This window comes from Eleutherodactylus coqui, unplaced genomic scaffold (assembly GCF_035609145.1).
Source record: "Eleutherodactylus coqui strain aEleCoq1 unplaced genomic scaffold, aEleCoq1.hap1 HAP1_SCAFFOLD_44, whole genome shotgun sequence".
In the NCBI taxonomy this organism is placed as follows: Eukaryota; Metazoa; Chordata; class Amphibia; order Anura; family Eleutherodactylidae; genus Eleutherodactylus; species Eleutherodactylus coqui.
The window spans coordinates 1,258,489-1,277,038 of record NW_027101695.1 but is presented as its reverse complement, the minus strand read 5'-3'; the positions used below and the strand labels follow the sequence as shown (position 1 = coordinate 1,277,038).

At 47.7% G+C, this 18,550-nt stretch overlaps 1 long non-coding RNA gene across 2 annotated transcripts in view; it reads left to right on the top strand.

Moving 5' to 3' along the window:
* Nucleotides 1-493: 493 nt before the first annotated feature.
* Nucleotides 494-18,550, top strand: part of LOC136590858 (uncharacterized) — a 32,980-nt gene continuing 14,923 nt past the window's right edge. For both annotated transcript variants that reach the window (XR_010787762.1, XR_010787763.1), the window contains exon 1: nucleotides 494-580. This is a non-coding gene — a long non-coding RNA (uncharacterized lncRNA). The remainder of the gene's footprint in view (nucleotides 581-18,550) is intronic.

Below are 18,550 nucleotides of genomic sequence, written 5' to 3'. Positions count from 1 at the left end.
TCTGTTTCGGTGGTTTAGTTGAATAATATCACATAGCCCTTATCAGCTGACCACAAACTGTAGTTGTCTCGGCCATATGACACATCTGCTTGTATCGGTCAGTAATGCGAGGGGCTCACCGATTACCTCCAAGATGGCTGACTGTTTCCCACCCAACTTCCTAGACACATAATGCCCCACAAGCAGCTGTACTGACACCAGGCCGTCTCTTCATACACTGCTGCCAATGAGAAAGCAGTCTAATAAGCCGAGCACGGAGCCCACTCATAGTCCGTGAAGCCTCTTGTCCGGCACCTCAGCTCGCAGCCGCCTTTCACGCTTCCCCCCTCAGTGCAGAGAGCTCACTGCGCGGGAAAGGAGCCGATCACGTGGGGCTCATGGAGCAGGAAACCCGCCGTCCTCCTTCCAGAACATTCCTGCACTTCATCGGGGCTCCAACCGGAAGTGGTGGGCGGGACATAGGTTTTATGGATTCGGGGGGAGAGAGAGAGAAAGACACAGCAGGCGGCTTTCAGAGGTCGGCCCGCGCGCATCCAGTCAGCAGAGGCCGACCGCGCGGCGGGAGGATGCGGCTCGTGAGGTAACTTCATCCGTGGAGGCCCGTCAGGCTGGCAGCGTCCTGTAGCGGCAGCTCAGCGCTGACAGGGGGGACGCGGCCGGCTCCTGTGAGGGGCGCTAGTATTCCCTCATGGTTAGCGCTCTCATGCAGTTGTGGCTCTTCCCCCAGGGGGCGCCCTCCTGTGTATTGTGTGCTGTAGTGTGTATGATATGGCGTTAGATGTAATCCCCCTCTGTGTTGTGCTGCTCGCAGTTCTCACGGCCTCTCCAGGACCCGGCATGTTGTGGTGTATTGTCTGCACTGCAGCCCTGTTTCCCATGGTGGCATATAAACCTCTGGGCACAATTATTGTGGCATTTATACACCATGCCGCCGGGTGACAGCGGGAAACCAGGAAGACCGTGCAGGACGGCATGTGTGAGATATGCAGTATGTGGCGGTATGGCGGTCACACTGGTAATCCTGTGTGAGGAGGTAACTGGCTGGATCACGCTGTGCGCTGACACCTGTCACTTTACATGGGGCTGCCGAGGTAGCCGCACCGCCCGTCCATCAGCCACACTGAAGCTGATTCGTGGCCAGCCACAATGGTGTCCCTGCGGGGGAGGGGCGACCCCTGAAGTGCCGGGCAGAGGGGGACATCGGAGTCCTGTTCTCTAGATCGGTGGGCTCTGAGCAGTGAGACCTCCAATCAGCAGGTCGCCCCCTTATACACCCAGCGATTTCCCGCACGCTCGTGTGAATGAGCCTTAAAGGGCATCACAATGCTGAGACTATTAGGCAGAAATTCTGGTATTTTGGGGCTGTAAAACAAGTGTACCTTCACATGTAAATGAGCAGCGGCTTTACTGTGTGGAGTGTGTAAGACCCGGTAACAACCGCTACATGGCTCTATTTGTGCCTCCGGGGACAGCGGACAGAATGTGAGCGCAAAACAGACAGCGGCGTGCACCGTCTTGGTGCGTATTACACACATACTCTCCGTGTGAGGCGCTCCCAGCTTGTGGGGGATCCGGGGGCCACTGCAATGCCCTGCCGTCACACCTGCAGTAATTTTAGGGGAAGGGCTTTAAATCGAAGCCTAAAAAATCATCCCTAGCTGTAGTAAAAAGTAAAATCTATACTGGCCTGTCTTCTCCCCGCACGGCTGTGAAGCTTTTCAGCAGGCAGGGACTTAAAATCCCCGCTGCTGAAAGGGCTGCGTCTGATTGGCTGAGTGCTCAGCCAATCACAGGCAGCGCTCAGCCATTTATTGAACAGCTGAGCGATGCCTATGATTGGTCACAGTGCTCAGCCAATCACAGGCAGCGCTCTACCATTTATTAAATTCAATGCTTGCTGGAGGCAGGACATTTAAGCCCCAGATCCAGAAAGCAATTCTCTGTCAGCGTAGAGGAGGGAGTGACAGCCTGCAGACCATTGGGAAGACGACACGCCGGCGACAGGTGAGTATAGAAACTCCCGCTCCCCCCCGAGCCTTAGCTTGTGAGTTTTTGACTTGCAAGCAGGCTTGTATCCCGAATTTTTGCTCGGAAATTGGAGCAAAAATTAGGGCTCATGTCCACGGGGAAAAGAAGAATTAAAATCCGTAGCGGATTTTAACTCTTCTCCCGCGCGCGGATCCGCACCCCATAGGGATGCATTGACCACCCGCGGGTAGATAAATACCCGCGGATCGTCAATAAAAGTGATTTAAAAAAAAATGGAGCATGAAAAAATCTGGACCATGCTCCATTTTCATGCGGGTCTCCCGCGGGCTTCTATTGAAGCCTATGGAAGCCGTCCGGATCCGCGGGACACAAAAATCACATTTTACTTACCCGCTCCGGTTCTTCTCTTCGGCGCCGCGCCATCCTCTCTCAGCCGCGGCCGGATCATTTTGCTTCGGCCCGGCGCATGCGCGGGGCACGTCACCGACGTCATCGTGCACATCCGCCGAGCCGAAGAATGAAGATCCGGCCGCGACGAGAGAAGATGACGCCGCCGCGAAGAGAAGAAACGGAGCGGATGGGAGGTGAGTTTATTGTCATTTATTTGTATTTTCAGCGCTCATGTCCGCGGGGCAGGAGGGACCCGCTGCAGATTCTACATGTAGAATCCGTAGCGGGCCCGATTTTCCCCGTGGACATGAGGCCTTAGGGAAAGAGCCTGCTCGCACGTGAAAAACTCTCCAGCCAAGGCACTCGTAACCCGAGGTACCGCTGTATAGGTAAATATGGCCGCTGGCCGGGATTTATGGTGGAAACAATGTACAAAACCGCAGCAGGAAAACTGCTTATGTTGTTGCCGCGGTTTTGATGCGGTTTCAGTTTTCACCACAATTGCATCAAAGCCGTAGCAAAAACGTGGGCAGTTTGGTCAATGTTGTTTTTTACTGAACTCCAACCGCCCCGTGTGAATACAGCCTAAAGTATCTTGGGAAGTGACTTGAGATATAAAGGTAGGAGGGAAAGCGCCATCTAAAGGTAGCGGACGCACCATATGTGTGAAGGTCTTGTTCTCGGAGGACTGGGGATGCTCAGAGGAGATTGTAATATCTCAACACTGAATGTTCTGAAATAAGGATGCTATTGGGGAACCCCTGTATGGGGGAAACATTGTGAATGGGACGCAATGCTAGATTGGTGCCACTGCCTCTGTAATCTCAGCATTGGGGTCCTGACTTGCTATTGACTGTGTTGACCGAGACTCTATATAAAAATACAAGTGCAGATATGATATATGTAATATGTTCATGGGCAGAAGAAACAAGGGGGCATATCCGTATTACTTAAGCGTAGAGATGAGCGAGCATACTCACTAAGTACCTGCCCAGGACTGATGGGCGCTGAGCAGTCGGAGAGTTGCAGGGTTTTTACCTTGACTCAGGGATTGCTTGGATTCTAACATGTTGGTAATAGGAATCTCTGAGGCGTCTCAAAGGTGTTTGAGCTCTCTAGAGACGTTCATTCTCCATAAATAAGGTCATTATTTTTTGCCCCTACTGAAGACTTATAGGATATCCATTGGATAGCGGCGATCACGGAGCCCGGCAACATCTCCTGCCTCCCGGCTACCTTCAGTAGCCGGAAAACAGGAGATTTCAAATGCCCCATGGCGATCTGGTTATCTGCACATGCATCACCATTTTAACTAAGGCGCACATGCGCAGAAGACGCCGGAGGGTCCGCTCCCGCCCAGATCGTCGCCGGACATCACGCAGGATGGAGGTGAGTAGTTTTAGCCTCCCTCGTGGGTACATTCTGTGAGGGGAGCTGAAACTTTAACTTTTTATTTACCTTATTGCGATCGGCGCCATCCATCGGATAGCACCGATCGCATTGCTGGGTGGGGGCTCCCCGTGGGCCCTCATGATTGCTCCATGTTGTCAGCTACCCCCTGGAACCGACAACATGGAGCTGTCACGTCCACAGCCCATGGGGCTTTAATCCTTAGAAGATGCATGTTTTTACGTCCTCTGGGATTAAAGCCCACTTAGCTAGGATGTAAAAACACTATGGGGCCGTCACTAAGGGGTAAAAGCATGCAGATTTGTTTTGCTGACCTTTTAGCACAGAAAACAAGTCGCAGCATGCTCCATTGCAGTGCGGTTCCCACGGTAAAGCAGGAGTTTAAAAAAAATCTCCACTGCACATGTGCGATGGCCGGCGCTCCTGCACACATCTGCAGTGAAGAAAATTGAAGATCCGGACAGACACACAGAAGACCCGAACGGGTAAGCAGGGTCGGATTCCGCTCCGAGGACATGAGGCCTAATGTGTTCCGGAAAAAGTAAGGGTGCTAAAATGAGGCTGCGGGAGATAAGCTACAGAGTTTTCCAGTCACGAATTTGCAAGAAGTTTGCAGTCACAAAGGGGGACAAACGTAGTACATTTACTTGTTATCAGGAATATGTTACACTTATAAAAGAAACAAAAAATACACCAAAACCAAACCAACCGAAAGGACTGACCACCTGCCAGAACATAATCCAGGCGGAGCTCAGAGAGATGGCATGGCATGGAGCGCCAGAGATGCGGGCAGATTGTCAGAGACGATAAATGTTTCATCCTGTAAGAATGACAAACAGACGTTAGTGTGATGTTATCTGCGTATCCAGTCATACACCGACTACTGCACTGCTATATGAACGTGCTAGAGATAAAGATCACTAATTAGAATCCATTTATGGGTACGTTCACACCTAGTGGAAAGTCTGCATCATTTCCGTATCATTCTTGGTGCAGATCTGCAGCGGACTTTACCCCTTCTATGGAAAGGGTGAAATCCGCACCGTTTCCGTAACGTTGGTGTAAATCTGCAGCTGCGTCTGAACGCACCCTATGGAATATTTTTGTTAAAGGGAAAAAAATAATTCTCTTTTAACCCCTTAATGATGCAGCGCCTTTTTTTTCTACTTTTGTTTCTTCCTCCCCCCTTTTAAAAAATTGTATCTCCCTTATTTGTCCATGTATGAGGGCTTGTTTTTTGCGGGACGAGTTGTATTTTTCAATGGTGCTATTTAATGTACCTTATAAGGTGCTGAAAAATGTTTAAAAAATTCTAAGTGGAGTAAAATTTAAAAAAAAACAAAAAAACCCCCACGTCATTCCGCCATCTTTCAGTGCACCCTGTTTCTAGCTACAACAAAAATGACACAATAACCTTATTCTATGAGTCACTACTATTATTATACCAAACTTTTATAGTGTTTTTTTGCTGTACTACTAAGAAAAAAATACAAGACATTTAATTTTTTAGAATTATTCTCTGCTGCAAAAAACGTTTTTATTTTTCCATCGACATAGTTGAGTATGGGCTCATTTCTGGCGAGACATCCTGTAGTTTATGTTCGTACCATTTCGGAATACATAAGACTTTTTGATCGCTTTTTTATTGCATTTTTTCTGGGAGATGGTGACTGAAAAAGTGCATTTCTGATGTTCTTTTTTCTTTTCCGGACGAAGTTCACCGTGTGCTGTAAATAATGCGCTGTAAATAGATCAGACTTTTACAGACGCAGCGATACCAATTATGTATTTTTGTTTTATGATTTAGATTTTATTATAGATATGGCAAAAGGAGGGTGATTTAAATTTTTATTATAATTTTTTTTTTTTTTTTACACAATTAGTAAAACTTTATTGATCTGATTTTAACTTTTTTTTTTTTTAGGACCACAACTTGATCGCTCCTGCCATGGCATTACATCATACTGCAATCTGACAGGCAGCCTATCAATCCATCCCTGGCTGCCACCAGCACAGCTTCCTGCAATCTCACACGGGGCGTTAAAGGGTTAAAAACCGCGATTGGCTGTGCTGCTGATTGCAGCTATTGCCCGCGGGTGTCAGCTGTAATAAACAGCAGGCGCCCCACAATCTCTCTTCATAATACCCCAATGCTGCATGATGTAAATGTACGTCATATAGAGGGAAGGGGTTAGGGACTGTCACCTTTTTTTCCCCCATTTTTGTTTTTTCCTCCCCAATTTTAAAAAATCATAACTCTTTTATTTTAAATTCCGCCATCTTTGATTGCGTCTTCTTTCTACGGTGTAAACATTGCAACAAAAATGACCTGATAACTTTATTTTAAGGGTCAGTACGATTACTAGGATACCAAATTTACCAAGTTTTTGTTGTTGTATTGCTTTTATTAAAAAATTTTTAAAATTACTATCTGCTGCCATTTTCTGACAGCTATAACTTTTTAGTTTTTCCGTTGACATTGTTATGCTACATCTCATATTCTGCGAGATGTCCTGTAGTTTTCGTTGGTACCATTCTGGAGTACATATGACTTTTTATTACATTTTTTCTTGGAGACGAAGTGACCATAAAAGTGCAATTCTGGCATTCTTTATTTTTTTTCTGACGACGTTCACCATGCGGAGTATATAATGTTTTACATTGATAGATCGGACTTTTGCAGGCACAGCGATACCAAACATGTATTCTTGTTTTATTATTTCGATTCTTTTATTATAAAATAGCAAAAGGATTTTTTTAACTTTTATTACCGTTTTTTTTTTTCATAATTAGTAAAACTTTTTTTAAATGACATTTTTTTTTTTTTTTTAAGTCCCCCGAGGGAACAAGAACTAGTGATGTTTTGATCGCTCCTGCAGTACGATGTACTGTCATAGCATAACATCATACCGCATTCTAAGGCCTTAGTCACACGGGCGTTTTTTCGCACGGTTTGCGGATCGCATGATGGATGCGCATCCGCAAATCGCGTGACCGATGCCCAAAAATCGCCCGAAAAGCTGCTCCTAGCCGCGTTTCATTAGAAACAGGCTGGAGCTGTCCAGCGCATTGCATTCAATGGAGCCGGCAATACAGCCGGCTCTATGAAAGCAATGTGCTGTGGGCGAGTGCGGGATGAATTGTCGGGAAGGGCTTAAATATATAAGCCCTTCCCTGCAATTCATCCAGAAATGTGTTAAAATAAAAAAAATATATATACTTACCTTGTCCCGGCAGATGGAGTTCAGCGCGGCCGGCCTGCAGTGGGTGTGAGTCAGACCTGCCCCTGATTGGCTCAGCCCTGAGCCAATCAGGGGCAGCTTTGAGTCACACCCCCTTCACACCCACTGCAGGCCGGCCGTGCTGAACTCCGACTCCTGGGACAAGGTGAGTATATATATATTTTTTATTTTAACACATTTCTGGATGAATTGCAGGGAAGGGCTTATATATTTAAGCCCTTCCCGACAATTCATCCAGCGCTGTCCGGCAGCCCATTGCTTTCAATGGAGCCGGCTGTATTGCCAGCTCCATTGAATTCAATGGGCAAACATCGTTCTTCTCTGCCACAGCTGTTACAGCTGTGGCAGAGAAGAATGATTTGTCTTCTATATGTTCTCAATGGGGTCGTCGCTGCTGCCGCCAGCCCCGTTGAGCGCATATAGAGAAGAGAACAGGAATCGCAGATCGCACATAGGTGCGAACTGCGATTTCTGTTCTATAATTTATCGGATGAGCGCATAAAAAGCGCTCATGTGTCCGATACCATTGCAAAGCAATGGTTTAAAAAAAAAAAAAATCGCCAGACGCATGCGCAAATTGTGCGAAAAATCGCCCGTCTGACTGAGGCCTAACAGGCATCCTATCAAGCCATGCCTCAGGCATGGTTTGATAGGCATTTTGCTAATACAGTCCTGGGGCCTTCAAGAAGGCCCCAAGCTGCCATGACACCCGCACGGCCCGCTGGAACATTGGCCGATGGATGTTGCAGGCGGATGTCAGAAACAGCTGGCACCTGCGCTGTATGAAAGGGAATCACCCCATGATCTCCCTCAATGGATACCCCAAACGTGGAGGACGTAATCTTACATCCTGTGTTGTTAAGGGGTTTATGTCATTTTTTGATAGTTATCAAATATATAACGGAAGACACCAAAGAATCTATACATTTATAAAAGAATATATATGTTATTAACATTTATCATACATGTACAAAAAAGCAATCCATAAGATTTACTTTAGGCTACCTGCACATGGGCGGGCGGATATCATCCGGAGTTTCTCAGCCCAATATTGCGCTCGCTAACGTGCATTCTCACCGCGATGCCAAATGTTTTTATGGCAAAACCGCCTCCCATCACTTCAGTAAAGCAGCGATCCTCTGCCACGTCGGAGGATGAGCGGTTCCCATTGTTTTCAGTGGGATTCCTCACATTGCACACTGTGTCATGTGTTTTACTGTTCCATTGAAAGGAATGGGCGATGCGTTCCGAGGAACAGGAAAAGATACGACTCGCTGCGATCGCTCACGTATAGGACTCCATTCAAAAAAATGGGCCTCATAGTGTGATAGACATTATGATTGCTGGTATAAAATGTCTATCGATTTGTATAAACGAAATGTATTTTGCTGTTGTAATGACTCTTAGCTCTGTGGAGTTTAAAGGACACACACACAATCTAATCATGGTATTTGCTAGACAATGGATGTATGATGTTAATGTTAGCTAAGTACATAGGAATTGCACAAGAAGCCTCTAAGAGTTAAGGGTCATAGTGTTACATGTATATTTGTGTACAACACTGAGTGTTGAACTAGCACTTCTTCACCCCTCCCATCCTGAAACTTCTACAAACAAAGGAATTGCTTCAGCCTGAGCACATGTTGATAAGACTTGCTTATACACAGACATGACTGGAGCTAGGACAAAGGTCCATGCTACATCAGCACTTGGAAGAGGGTGGGCAGAGAGGTGGGAGATTCTATATGATCCGACAAATGATAATCTTATATGTTACTGATGTAATCTGTTGCACGCCCATTGAAGGGCGGTTGTCATGTGTTATAATAAAAGGCTTGAGCCTCTATACATTGTAGAGACTCTCCCAGTTTTAGACCAGCATTTGTGTCTGATCTGGTTCGATGATGTGTGCACACGATACAATTCGGAAGCGGCAAAATACCCCGAAGCCTGCTGGAGAAAATCATAATCCAGAACAATAGTAGCGCCAGATCTGTGCGTCCTGCAGTGAGTTGTTAACAATGCGGTGCAGGAAACAATGTGCTATATTTTTGCGACCCTTGGAACGCTTCACCCACTGTTTTCAATGGAACAGGAAACTGCATTGCACGGCGTGCGAGGTGTACGTAAGTGTGATGCGAGGTTACCCATTGAAAACAATGGTAACACTTGGCGGAGGATCACTGCTCCACAGAAAGGATGGGAGACACTTTTGTCAGTAAAATGCCTCACGTTGCTGTGAAAATTCACATTGACGAGCGCAATATGGGGCCGAATTTCTCCACCTGAGATCGCACTCACCCGCGTGTAGGCAGCTGGATACGTTCTTTATTTGTAAGCGTATTCACGCCGGCCGATATACGGTGTCCCTCTCTGCAGGGGGAGAAGGTTGGAAGAGGCGGGAGCACTGCACTGAGCTCCTGCCCCCTCTCCACTATCTGCAATGAGAAGGGGCAGGATGGAGGCGGGGGCTAAGTTCCTGGAATTAGCTCCGCCCTGTCCCATCTCCCCTCATTGCAAATAGTGTGGAGGGGCGGAGAGGGGGCGGGAGGTCAGAGCACTGCTCCCGGCTCTTCCAGCCTCCTCCCCCTGCAGAGAGAGACGCCGTATATCGGCCGGCGTGAATACCCGGCCGATATACGGTCGTCTGAATAAGCCCTGAGCCACAGCCATAACTGGAAGGAAAGGCGCATTCCTGATTCCGCACAAGAACGTATGCAGGACAGTCGGGCGCCACCATTGTTCTTCCTTTGCACCTCTAGGACCGTCATGCGCTCTGCTTTGGGAAGCTCTAACTGTACAGCCTTTGGCCGTATGATGTAGTATGACCACGATACACCATTAGGCCTCCTTCCCACGAACGGATTTACGCCGCGTAAATCCGCGGCAAAGATCCGCTGCTTTGCCCCCTGCTATTAGGTTCTATTGAACCTAATAGCTCAATGCTCACGATGCGTAATTCCACCGCGGAATTACGCACCATGAAATCTCCCGTCCTCACCCGCAGCATGTTCTATTTGCTGCGGGTGTACGCGCTGACGGCTTCCATTGCAGTCAATGGAAGCCGTCCATTCACGCTATCTCCCACTGCAACCAGCGGAAGATAGCGTGAAAAAACGCTTCCCCCACCTACCGCCGCGCGTCATGTGACGTGGTGGGCGTGTCACATGACGCGACGGCGGTGGGCGGGGAAGCGTCTTCACGCTATCTTCCGCTGGTAAGTATGGGGCGCCGTGACGGGCTTCACTGCGGAATATTACGCGGCGGAGCCCGTCAGCGCTCGTTGGAAGGAGGCCTTACTGCCCAGCCAGTAGGAATCTCACTGCCAGTACTTCTGCCAAGCAGAAGAATGAAGGTGCATCGACACTACAGCGTTCCTGCGCCCGTCAGCAGCACTCTGATAGCCATATGGGCGGCCAATTATACTAAACGACCAGACAGGCAGCCACCAATATACGTGCCCTGCTCTGATATTAGGCTACAGGGGTCTATAGAGAAACAAGAGTAGAAGCATATCCGTGTATGAAGGGGTTAATACCAGACATCCCGCCTCCAGCATGCAGGAAGGGGTTAATGCTAGACGCATCCCTCGTTCAGCAGGCGTGTATGAAGGGCTCTCCACATCCAGGCACCCACAATGCACTGCGCTGCATGGTGCCCCCAATATACCGGCTATGAATGAACCGCCAGCCTCTCTGAGGAGTGCGGAGCCCATTACCTTTCCCTCTCCGTAAGGTCCTCTTACGTCACCACAACACGTGATGAAGCACCTGACCCATTACATCACGTGGTACGGTTGTCTCACGTGAACAAGGTAACGTGCCTCCTCTGGCGGCTGAGGGTAGTGCGGCTCATATGGGGACGTGAGCGGCACAGGAGGGGAGTGCCTGCGGCAGGGAACACGGTGATGTGTACTGTGGTCAGCGTTACCTGAGGGGAAGAAAGGCCTTGGACCAAGCTGATGGTAGTAAGGGCAGGCCCACTCAAATGGCAACTACAGGCGGATCCCACAGTAAATATGCACCCGGCTGCTTTTAGCCCCTCCCTCACACAGGAACGCGGGAAAGCAGCGCAATTTAAATTCCGGCGCTTTGCCGCACGTTACGTTTTCACTGGCTTTCAGCAGTCCTCGTCATTGAGGAGCACTACACGCTCAAAAATAGACCAGACACGGAAATCGCAGCAGTCTGAGGCCGTGTGAGAGGCTGCGCCTAAAGCCAAAAATATCGCCTGTGTGAGGGAGGCAGGACGCCATCCTTTGTTATCATGTTTGTTTTTTCCTCCCCCTTTTATAAAATCATAACTCCTTTGTTTATCCATCGACGTCGCTGTATGAGGGCTTGTTTTTTGCGGGACGAGTTGTATTTTTCAATGGTGTTATTTAATGTACCATATAAGGTACTGAAAAACTTTAAAAAAATTCCTAATGCAGTGAAATGGGGAAAAAATTGACATTCTGCCATCTTTCAGTGGTCTTGTTTCTACAACATACAAAAATGACATGATAACTTTATTCTATACGATACCAAACTTGTGTAGGGTTTTTTTTTTTTTTGTTTTTTTTTTGCTATACTACTTTTTTTTTTTTTTTAATTAACCCCTTCCCGCCCCAGGGCGTAAGTTTACGTCCTGGCAGCAGGGTACTTCCTGCGACAGGGCGTAAACTTACGTCCTGGGGATAGCGCGAGATCACATATGAGGAGCTGGCTGTCAGTCATAGCCGGCGTCCCGCTGCAACAGTGGGGAGGGCATCTCCTTCCCTGCCACTTTTTAAATGCTTTTTCTCATATTAGCATAAAAAACCCCACATATTTGGTATCGTCGTGTCCATAAAGACTTGTAGAATAAATCAAACATGGTTTTTATCCTGCACGGCAAAAAGCGTTAAACGCAAAAAACTGAGGCAACATGCTAATTTTTAGTATTTTGCCTCCCAAAAAACGCAATAAAAGTGATCAAAAAATCCGTATGTACCCCAAAATGGTACCAGTAAAAACTACTGCTCGTCTCGCAAAAAATAAGCCCTCACCGAGCTCCGTCCATGGAAAAATAAAAGTTATAGGACTTTGAATGCCGCGATTTAGAAAAAGAAAATAATTTCCAAAAAAGGGTTTTTATTGCGAAAAAGTGAAAAAAACAAAAAAAAAAGTTTTGGTATCATCGTAATCGTTACGGCCCGTGGAAAAAATGTTTTGTGTCATTTATGCTGATGATTAACGCTGTAAGAAACCCAACCAAAAAAATCTATAGCAGAATTGATGCGCTTTGAATTTGTATTTTTTATACTTACTTTTCAGTCGCTGCATTCCAGGAGACATTATGTTTTTTATTTTTCCATCAATGGATCCTCTGAGTGCTTGTTTTTCTTTTTTGTTTTTTTGCCGGAAAGGAGACTCTAGTACCCTGTTGTACTGCCTCTAGCTATGATACAAGGTATGATACAGGCGGGCATGGAGACTCTAGTACCCTGTTGTACCACCTCTAGCTTGAATACAAGATGTGATACGGGCTGGCATGGTGGCTTAGTACTCTGTTGTACCGCCTCTAGCTTGGATACAAGATGCAATATGGATGGGCATGGAGGCTCTAGTACCCTGTTGTACTACCTCTAGCTGGGATACAGCATGTGATACAGTGGGCATGGAGGCTCTAGTACCCTGTTGTACTGCCTTTCTTTAGGTGTTTAGCGCCGGTCCGCGGCATCGGCGGGAAGTTTTGTTCTAAACACAAGGCCCACTGCCTCGTGTCATGTGCGGCGTGCCGACGCCGCTCACCACTAAACCGATTACCAGCTCAGGTGCCGCAGCTCCCCGCTGGTAATCGCGCTATTCCCACTGATCCAGCGCACACTGACGTCAGGATCCTCCTCCCCTGCTCATTAGTTCCGCAGGAGAGGACTCGGGGAGGAAGCATGCCAGGCTACACACTGACTACAGTGTGCTCAGGGCAATTAGAGAGGGAGCGACGCTGACAGCAGGGAGGAGGTAAGTATATGGGTTGGGGGGGGTGCTTATTACTAGGGGGGCTGTTTATTTCTGAGAGGTGGTGGCTGCCTATTACTGGGGTGGGGGGTGCTTATTACTGTGGAGGAGGCTGCCTATTACTGGGGGGGGGGCTGCTTATTACTGAGGAGTGGGGGCTTCCTATTACTGGGGGGGGGGGAGATAAATTATATGCTGCCCTATGTGTGTGCTTGGGGGGGGGGGGGAATAAATTTTTGCTGCCCTGTGTGTGTGCTGGGGGGGCAGGGGGAAATACATTATATACTGCTCTATGTGTGTGCTGCCAGGCTGGGGGGGGATATATTATACTGCCCCCTTCATAACCCCGCCCCATATAACCAAAGCCCCACCCATGTCCCGCCCCACTCTGCCGGGCCTTGTAAAAATGGTCTTGCTTGAAGCCGGTCCCTAGTGCCAAAAAGGTTGGGGACCACTGCTCTAGATCATGCAAACTCGTGGGCTGTGGGAGTTGGCGTCCCAAATGGTCATATATATGTTCTATTGGTGATTAATCTGATGACCCACACCCTCACTTGGATGTCCGTGCCCTCGACCCTTACCCCTACTCCTCATCATGGCGGATTAAAAATAGAGCAGGGCCCAAATTAATTAGCCGACTGTACAGCACTGACAACTATGGCTTAATTCACCGCACACAGAGACTTGTAGATAGTGGAATGCTATGCTGTGACTTGAAAAAATTAACCCGCTGTCTTGCGCTGATACCTAGGGGTAATTTACTGCTCGCAGAGATTTGTAGATAATAGAGGCTGTATGGAGTGGGAGAAGACTCTAAAGCCAGTGGATAGTGCTGGTAACTGTGGCTATCTCAACCCCACCAAGAAAAGGGTATGGTGAGACGCTCTGCACAGCGGCAGAGCTGAAATATTTTGCAGTGGCCCAGGAAATATTACAGTACTGTTTAGCGGTGAGACCTCTGTCTAATGCACTGCAGACACAGAACGGTATAACTGAAGTTGTTTGCAGTAGGCTAGGAAATGTTAGCCTGGGTTCACACAGGGCGGATTTGCTGCGGTTTTGCCGCGGATTGCCGTTACATATTCGCACTGCGGCAAAACCGCTGCCTTTGCAGTGCAATACAGCACAAATGAGTTTTGCAAAAAAGCTGTTCTCACAGGGCGGATTTTTTCCGCACAGCCGCAGTGCGTAAATGCAACTGCGGAGCGTTTTTCAAAGATGCAGCATGTCCACTCTTCTGTCTTTTCCGCAGCTCTTTTTTCCATAGACCTCTATGGACGCAGCAAAATCCCTACCAAAATACTCGGCAAAAACTTTTAAAAAAACTGCGGAAAAGAATGCTTGCGGATTTTTCCACAGGAAAATACGCAAGCCAAAATTAACCTTTTGAAGTCGTTTTGCCGCAGAAGCATTTCTTCTGCGGCCAAACCGCAACGGAAAAACTGCGGCAAATCCGCCCTGTGTGAACCCAGCCCTAAGAAGGACCGTTGGGGTTCTTGTACGGAGGATGAGGACTGTATAACTTTCCCTATAGAAGCAGCTCTGTCCCTAAACTCTGCGTTATGCACTGCAGGCTGAGAACGCTATAACTGCAAGGCTGGGAACAGGCCTAGATGCGTAATACAAAACTTGATGCACTACTGCTACCAGCCAGCCACAACTATAATGCACACGGTCAGATGTAGCCCTAAGAAGGACCGTTGGGGTTCTTGCACAGAGGATCAGGAGTACTGTAAAACTTTCCCTGTATAGGCAGCTCCGTCCCTAAACTCTGCGTAATACACTGCAGACTGAGAACGCTAAAGTTGAAATGGCCTGCACAGCCCGAGATGGTTAAAAAAAAAATTGGTGCACTACTGCTCCCAGCCAGCAACAACAGTAATGCAGACGATGTGGAGTAGCCCTAAGAAGGACCGTTGGGGTTCTTGACGACAGGATCCTACTCTAACACTGTCCCTATATCAGCAGCAGCACTTTCCCTAACCCCTGCCAGCATGCGTCTGAGGCGAGCCGCGGGCGGGACCAGTTTAAGTATTCGGCGGTCACCTGATCGGCCCAGCCACTCACTACTGGGGGAAGGGGGGCACGTCACAGCAGGAAGTGGTAATGCCTTCTCTCTTTAATGGCTAGAAAATGGCGCTAAACATGCGAGGAAGGAAATGCAATTGACTCCAGTACCGCGTGGTGATCGTCTCGAGTAACGAGCATCTCGAGTACCCTAGTTCACTCATCTCTAAACTAGATACATCTGATATTGTTGTAATTATTCTGACAAAATAAAGTCAACATGTCATTTTAGCTGCAGGTTGTTTACTGTAACCCCCCCCCCCCCTTTACAAAAAATGGCAAACCTGAGGGTTTGTTTTTCATTTCAGCTCACTTAGAAATGTTTAAAGGGGTTGTCCCGCGAAAGCAAGTGGGGTTATACACTTCTGTATGGCCATATTAATGCACTTTGTAATGTACATTGTGCATTAATTATGAGCCATACAGAAGTTATAAGAAGTTATTCACTTTCCTGTTCCGTTGCTAGCGTCCTCGTCTCCATGGTGCCGTCTAATTTTCAGCATCTAATCGCCAAATTAGACGCGCTTGCGCAGTCTGGGTCTTCTTCTTTTCTCAATGGGGCCGCTCGTGCCGGATGCCGGCTCCGTGTTTTCCGCCCCGTCACGTGCCAATTCCAGCCAATCAGGAGGCTGGAATCGGCAATGGACCGCACAGAAGAGCTGCGGTCCACCGAGGGAGAAGATCCCGGCGGCCATCTTCAACCGGTAAGTAAGAAGTCACCGGAGCGCGGGGATTCAGGTAAGCGCTGTGCGGATTTTTTTTTAGGTCCCCGCATCGGGTTTGTCTCGCGCCGAACGGGGGGGGGGGGGGGGCTGTTGAAAAAAAAAAAAAACCGTTTCGGCGTGGGACAACCCCTTTAATGCACTTTGTAATGTACATCGTGCATTAATTATGAGCCATACAGAAGTTATTCACTTACCTGCTCCATTGCTAGCGTCCCCGTCGCCATGGTGCCGTCTAATTTCAGCGTCTAATCGCCTGATTAGACGCGCTTGCGCAGTCCTGTCTTCTCCCTGGTGAATGGGGCCGCTCGTGCCAGAGACCTGGTCCTCGTAGCTCCGCCCCGTCACGTGTGCCGATTCCAGTCAATCAGGAGGCTGGAATCGGCAATGGACCGCACAGAGCCCACGGTGCACCATGGGAGAAGACGGCGGTGCATCGTGGGTGAAGATCCCGGCGGCCATCTTGGTAAGGTAAATAAGAAGTCGCCGCAGCGCGGGGATTCGGGTAAGTACTAAACGTTTTTGTTTTTTTTAACCCATGCATTGGGTTTGTCTCGCGCCGAACGGGGGGCCTATTGAATTTAAAAAAAAAACGTTTCGGCGCGGGACAACCCCTTTAAAAGCTTTTCAGTACATTATGTGGTACATTAAATAATACAATTGAAACATACAACTTGTCCGTAAAAATCAAGCCCTCAGGTGGATATGTTGCCGGACAAATAAATAAGGTATGTTTTTTTTTTTTTGTTTTTTTTTAATGGGGAGAAAAAAAAGAAAAATGTTAAACCAAAAATTGGCCGTTAAAAAACCCCTTTAAGGACGGTCTCTTTACATATGGATGATAATCACTATCGTCCACATGTGCCACAACGCAAGAACGCAGATGAGGAGGGCATTGATGTCTATAGATGGCACAGCTATGTAGTGTATTAACTATGTTGGCTCAGTGCCTCCCTCTAGTGTCTGCTTATTAAACTGCATTTGAAGGGATAATCCTACCCAACACATAATGTCATTGATGGCATATTATGTGATATCTGATGCTATGTGATATCCATGGATGTCTGCACCCCCCGGGTAACGGCTCAACTGTCCCTTTAGCTTTTTTCTCATAATAATGCTGGTGAATGCAGCTGCACTTCCTTTACAGCAAGGTGTGGGGATTGTAGGGGTCCCAACAGCGGACCCCTCACTAATCAGACAATGATGAGATATTCTATCAATATACCATCCGTGTGAACCTGCCTCCAATTCTGTCATATGGCACTGCTAACGTGGGCACCCCGTGGCTGGCACTGTGCAGTGCTCTGATATTGTGAACGGGGCTGTTGTTGGGGTTGAACTGTTTACTGGGACACTATGGCTGCTACTCTTTATAGGGTCACTGTCAGGCATGTGTGATCGAGCTGTTCATAGGGGCACGCAAGCTGCCTGTGTACACTGTTTATGGGGGCACTCTATCTAGCACTATTAATGGGGGCGCTCTGTCTAGCACTATTTGTGGGGACACTCTATCTGATACTATTTATGAGGGCACTCTGTGTAGCACTCGGGTGGCATTCAGTATCTTGCCCTATTTATTGGGTCGCTCTCTATGGGTCACTATGAGGGCATTCTATCTGATACCATTTGGCACTATTTATGGCTTTTGCTCGTGATCAATATGTGGATTTAGATCTGTCAGTGGGCAAAATCCGCGTACTGAATGTCTGACACATTTTTTCATGGATCCGCATGAAGAAGTAACATACGACTTTTTTTTCTTGAATACACGTCAAAAAACGTGCTCGCAAATTTTTCCCACTGATGGCTGCAGCCACGTGTGGATCCACGGCAAAAACTGCAGCAGAATGGAATTCCAGGTGGAATCCACCTTGTGAACATATCCTTACTGTCCCCTCATCTCACCATGAGTCACATTCATTACTGTCCCCTCATCTCCCCATATGTTACATTCCTTACTGTCCCCTCATCTCCCCATATGTTACATTCATTACTGTCCCCTCATCTCCCCATATGTTACATTCATTACTGTCCCCTCATCTCCCCATATGTTACATTCATTACTGTCCTCTCATCTCCCCATATGTTACATTCATTACTGTCCCCTCATCTCCCCATATGTTACATTCATTACTGTCCCCTCATCTCCCCATATGTTACATTCATTACTGTCCCCTCATCTCCCCATATGTTACATTCATTACTGTCCCCTCATCTCCCCATATGTTACATTCCTTACTGTCCCCTCATCTCCCCATATGTTACATTCCTTACTGTCCCCTCATCTCCCCATATGTTACATTCCTTACTGTCCCCTCATCTCCCCATATGTTACATTCATTACTGTCCCCTCATCTCCCCATATGTTACATTCCTTACTGTCCCCTCATCTCCCCATGTGTTACATTCATTACTGTCCCCTCATCTCCCCATGTGTTACATTCATTACTGTCCCCTCATCTCCCCATGTGTTACATTCATTACTGTCCCCTCATCTCCCCATGTGTTACATTCATTACTGTCCCCTCATCTCCCCATGTGTCACATTCATTACTGTCCCCTTATCTCCCCATGTGTTACATTCAATACCGTCTCCTCATCTCCCCATATGTTACATTCATTACTGTCCCCTCATCTCCCCATATGTTACATTCATTACGGTCCCCTCATCTCCCCATATGTTACATTCCTTACTGTCCCCTCATCTCCCCATATGTTACATTCCTTACTGTCCCCTCATCTCCCC